The following is a 5643-nucleotide window of genomic DNA, read 5'->3' as shown; positions in this document are numbered from 1 at the left end:
CCCGCGGGGGAGGGGCCCGGGCCCGAGACGCGGGGGTGTCCCTGTCACGGCGCGCCTCCCTCGTCCGCGCAGAGCGACCCTGCTTCTGTGCGCCTCCTGCCTGTGCGTGGCGGGGCCGTGGCCGGCGGGACGACAGCCAGCGGCGTGGGCTTCCTCCGGGGTGGGAAGAGGTCGGCGGAGGGCCGGAAGACGCCGGCGGGGGTGTCTTCCGGCCCTCCGGCTCCCTCGAGCACATCGTCGGAGCTAGGGGAGCGTGCGTGCGTGCACGGGTGCGACCCGGGAAGGCCCCAGGAGCGGGCCCCGCCGCGCCCCGCCCCGCCTGGGCGGCAGGAGCCTCGCGGGCAGCCCCGGACGGGAAGGGTCCCTGTCCCGCCGGCGAGGGCTTGGGCGGTGGGCCGGGCCCGGGCCCGTCCGCCTGCCTCGCCGGAAGGCTCGCTCCTTCCGTGTCCCCCGATCTCCTCGAGCCTGGGCGGGCGGGCGTCCTGGCATGTTCCCGGCTGAGACCCTGTCAGGGTCTTGGAGGTTGGACCCCGGGGTGCCTCCCTCCGCCAGGCACACAGGGAGTAGAAGGAAGCATCTGCAGGACGCCCGGGGCCGACCGGAAGCAGGCCCAGGGCGGGCCGGAAGCAGGCCCCGGGGCCGGCCGGAAGTAGGCCCGAAACAGGCCCGCGGCAGGCCGGGGGGCGGGGGCAGGCCGGATGGCGGCCGAAAGTAGGCCCGGGGCCAGCCCAGGGCCGGCCGGAAGTAGGCCCGAAGGCCCGCCGCGGGCGACCACGCGGGCGAAAGAGTACACTGTGGCCCCAGGAGGGGAGGGGCGGGATGGGACACGGCACGGCAGGGCATGGAAGGTGGGGGAGAGGCTCCAAGGGGCAACGCAGAGGCCGGTGTCAGAGAACCCCCCAGGCGGCAGACACGGTGTGGTGCGCTCTGCGGGAGAGGGCACGGAGGAAGAGAGGGGACGAGAATGGGAGAGGGCGGTAGGACGCGCGAGAGCCCCGGGGACGCCTCCCCTTGGATCTCCGCTCTGGCGCGGGGGCTGCTGGCGACCACGCGTGGTTCCGTGAATCCCTGACAAGGCCAAAAGGGCCGCGGGCTCGGCCGGCTCGGCCGGCCAAAACGTGTGGGAGCCCGCGGGCCGGGCCGCGAGCTCGGCGACGCAGCTGGGGCTTGGGGAGGAGGTCGGCAGGCCGCCTTGGGCGGAGAGGCCAGGAGAGAGCGAATGACTGGGGTGAGGCTTTGGACGGGGGAGTTCGGGAGGGGAGGGAGGGGAGGGGAGGGCAGGGCGTAGGTGCCCGTCGCTCTGCCGAGGCCCCTCGAGCAGCCGGCCCCGGCGGACCCGGGGAGGCGGAGAAGCCTGGCAAGGGAGGGGGAGCCCAGGGCAGGGGACGTGTGGATTCCATGCCGCGGCCGTGAAGACCGTGGAGTGGTGCTCGTGCAGGGGGGAGCACCGCCGAGGAGCCAGAGAGATGGGTCGGGCCGGCGAGGACGTCGTGGTCGGTCCAGAGTCCAGCGTCCAGCGCTGGGGTTCCGGAAAGGGCTTTCGGGCCCTCAGATGTTGGTGTGCTCGGGAACGTGCGTCCGTGGTTCTCGAACGGGGGGCGGGGGGGGGGGGAACTCGCCCCCAGCGCGAGAGCCTGGGGAGGCCCTGCCTGCCTGCCTGCCTGCCTGCCTTCCGGGCAGACGGAAGAGACGAGAGAGTGCTGAGGGACGCGGTCCCGGCAGAGAAAGGGGGGGCGACATCCTGCGGGGAGCCGAGCCCACGACCGTCCCCCACGCGGTCCCCTGCGGAGAAGGCTCTCTCGGAGGGACTGTCTCGGAGCACCTCCCCACAAGACGGGGACCTCGCCAGGGGACCCCGCCGTCCTCGATCCCCTCCGCCACGGCCAGAGACAGGGACGGGGATCCCGCCCTCTCGAGGCCGGCTGGGATCTCCGGAAGAGACGTTTTGGGGGAGCCCGAGTCCACAGAGGAAAGAGGGGTGGGCACGGAGAGATCCCTTTGGAAAAGGGAACGGGAATCCACGTCCTGAACGCAGGGTCTGCCCCCAAAGGGGGCCGGATTTCGGGAAGATGAAGGTCAAGAAGACACGGCCTCTTCCTCAGAACGTGTGTCCGTGGGGGGGGGGGGGGGGGGGGGGGGAATCCATCCGTGGGTCGCGGGACAGACAGGACCGTCCGCCTCGTCCAAGGGAGAGGGACCGGAGGCGGACACGACTCCCCAGGGAGAGACGGGTGGTCTTTGTCCCGGAGCCTGCTTGTCTTGGAGTGCTTCCTTTCTCTCCCTCGCCCCCCCTCCCCCTTTCAGACCTCGGGACGACCGTGGAGTCTGAAAGGCTCTTTCCCTCCCGCGGGGGTGGGGGGACGATGCAGACGGCAGCTCCTAGGGCCGCCGCCCCCCCCCGCCAGCCCGCCCTCGCGGGCTGCAGGGCTGGACACCCGTCCATCTTGTGGGGCTGCCCGGGCTGGAGACTGCTGAGTCAGAGGGGGAAACGTGTCTCCGCCCCTGCCCCGCCCCGCGCCTCGGCTCCCTAGCGACCCCTCCCGGCCGCGAGCCTGTGTTTCCGGAGACCTGGCCCTCTGCCCACGGGACGGGGGGGAGGGGGGAGGGGGGAGGGGTGCCTCTCCAAGCGCGATCGAAGCGATCGATGGGGTCGTGTCGTGTCGTGTCGCGTCGCATCTCGTGTCGTTTTCCCAAGCGGTGCCCTCGTTCTCCGGCCTCGGCCAGGGAGAGGGGTGGACGGGGGCAGCCTCCGTCCCGGGGCTCAGGGGGAGGGCGGGGCCCCGCGGCGGGACCCGCGGGGAGGAGTCGTGGGAGGGAAGAAGCCCGGAGAAGGGGCGAGGTCCCCGGTGTCCCCCTCCGCACTCCGTCCCGCTTCCGGGCCAAGCCCTCCCCCTTGGGGCGAGTCGAGTCACCTCCATCCCGCGTTCCGTCTGAGGTTTGGGCCACCTCGAACTGTGGGGCGGACCCTCTGTCCCCGAACACACTCTCCTCGGCACGGCCTCTGTCCTTGTCCTTGCCGAGAAGGGCGGTGGAACGGGCGGGCGCCGCGCCCGCTGCTTGTCCGAAGGGCATTTCGTGCGACGCGGGATTTTCCCTTCGGTCGCCCCGGCGAGGCTCTCAGCGCCAAACGGACAGCGCAGTCGAGGTGCTCTCCGACCTCCGAAGGAAAGGGGCATCCTCCCGCCTTCTCCGGGGACCTCGCCCACGCAGGAGAACGTCTCCCGCCTCCCAGCGCTGCGTGGCGTCTCAGGCTCCTCTGGTATCTCAGAGCCTGCTGCGCGGACCTGGATCGCGGAGTATCCCTGGGATCAGCATCGCCCGATCCCATGGCCTTTCTGAAGCCCGCCAAGAAACGCGCGCACTGCCCCCGCGGCTGGAAAGATGAGTATGTCGTAGCAAGCGGGGATTTTCCTCCTGACACTCTGGCGAGACTCTCGGCCTCGAAATGCAGCGGGGACATCGAGGTGCTCCGCGACTGCAGAAGGAGAGGAGCCTCGTCCTCGCTCCCGCGGAGGAGTTGCCCCACTGCGGAGGGGCTGCCGTGTCTCCCAGTTGGTCTCGGGGTTCCCGGCTGTGGAGCGTCTCGGAGATTTCTGACAGCGCACCGACCCCTGAAATCCCTCTCCTCCCAGCGGCCTGACCTCTGTTCTTTCGGAAAACGGCCCGGCAACTCGGGCGCTCTGCCCCTCACGGCGGTTGAGACGGTACTTCGTACGAGGCGGGGTTTCGTCGGGCTTCGTTTTCGGGAGCGCCCTTTCGGGCCCTCCAGCCGCTCATGCACACGCGCCGGTCGGGCAAGCGGGGAGGCTCGGAGAGCACAGGACACTCCCGCGCGGACCGCGCAGGTTTCTCTCCGGGAGAACAACGGGCGGAGGCGAGAACGTGCCCGCCCGGGGAGCCTCTGGAGTCGCGCCGCTCCCAAGAAGCGTGCGTCCCCGTCAGAGGGCCTCTTCCCAAAGGAAGGCCCCGCCTGCACCGAGAGCCCCTTTCCTTCCCGAAGGCAGCCCGTGCGTTCCTGCGAGCCGCTGCCTTTTCCGGGCAGGGAGATGGTTTCGTACGAAGCGGGCTCCGGGGCCCAGCACTTGGAGGGCCTGCGGGGACCGGGTGCCCCCGGTCCGGAGAGGCAGGCCGTGGGGAACTGACAAGGCCTCCTCCACCTGCACACCGTTGTGCCGCTTGCCCCGCGGGAGAAGGACCGGGAATCCCGGGAGGTTCCTGGGGAGGCCGCCACGACCGTTGAGCGGTCAAGGTGTCGGAAGAAAACGGTGTGCCTGCCCAAGACAGGGCGTCCCCCTCACGCCAAGGGGACCTCTTCCGCCCGGGACACCGCAGTGGCCCGCGCCGGCGCCCAAGGCCCGCCTGGGACAGCCGGGATTTCGTAGGAAGCGGGTGGCTGCACCAGAGGACCCTGACGAGATGCTAGGTCCAGGGCGCCCAGTGACGTCGCCCCGCTGTCCCGTCGCGCGCGGAAGAGGGGAGGCGTCACGCTCGCATGTCTGGGGGGAAGTTGTCCGTGCCGGCGAGGCGCTGCCGTCCGGAAATTGGGCGCCGTGGCGTCTGCGGGTTGGGCCCCCTCGAACTGTGGGGCGGGCCCTCTGTCCCCGAACACACTCTCCTCGGCACGGCCTCTGTCCTTGTCCTTGCCGAGAAGGGCGGTGGAACGGGCGAGCACCGCACCCGCTGCTTTGTCCGAGGAGCATTTCGTGCGACGCGGGATTTCCCCTTCGGTCGCCCCGGCGAGGCTCTCAGCGCCAAACGAACAGCGCAGTCGAGGTGCTCTCCGACCTCCGAAGGAAAGGGGCATCCTCCCGCCTTCTCCGGGGACCTCGCCCACGCAGGAGAACGTCCCCCGCCTCCCAGCGCTGCGTGGCGTCTCAGGCTCCTCTGGTATCTCAGAGCCTGCTGCGCGGACCGGGATCGCGGAGTATCCCTGGGATCAGCATCGCCCGATCCCATGGCCTTTCTGAAGCCCGCCAAGAAACGCGCGCACTGCCCCCGCGGCTGGAAAGATGAGTATGTCGTAGCAAGCGGGGATTTTCCTCCTGACACTCTGGCGAGACTCTCGGCCTCGAAATGCAGCGGGGACATCGAGGTGCTCCGCGACTGCAGAAGGAGAGGAGCCTCGTCCTCGCTCCCGCGGAGGAGCTGCCCCACTGCGGAGGGGCTGCCGTGTCTCCCAGTTGGTCTCGGGGTTCCCGGCTGTGGAGCGTCTCGGAGATTTCTGACAGCGCACCGACCCCTGAAATCCCTCTCCTCCCAGCGGCCTGACCTCTGTTCTTTCGGAAAACGGCCCGGCAACTCGGGCGCTCTGCCCCTCACGGCGGTTGAGACGGTACTTCGTACGAGGCGGGGTTTCGTCGGGCTTCGCTTCGGGAGCGCCCTTTCGGGCCCTCCAGCCGCTCATGCACACGCGCCGGTCGGGCAAGCGGGGAGGCTCGGAGAGCACAGGACACTCCCGCGCGGACCGCGCAGGTTTCTCTCCGGGAGAACAGCGGGCGGAGGCGAGAACGTGCCTGCCCGGGGAGCCTCTGGAGTCGCGCGCTCCCAAGAAGCGTGCGTCCCCGTCAGAGGGCCTCTTCCCAAAGGAAGGCCCCGCCTGCACGGAGAGCCCCTTTCCTTCCCGAAGGCAGCCCGTGCGTGTCT

Source organism: Pteronotus mesoamericanus, unplaced genomic scaffold (assembly GCF_021234165.1).
Source record: "Pteronotus mesoamericanus isolate MK-2021 breed Mesoamerican mustached bat unplaced genomic scaffold, CSHL_Meso_final contig_240, whole genome shotgun sequence".
Lineage (NCBI taxonomy): Eukaryota > Metazoa > Chordata > Mammalia > Chiroptera > Mormoopidae > Pteronotus > Pteronotus mesoamericanus.
The sequence above is the reverse complement of the archived record's forward strand: the minus strand, read 5'-3'. Positions refer to the sequence as shown.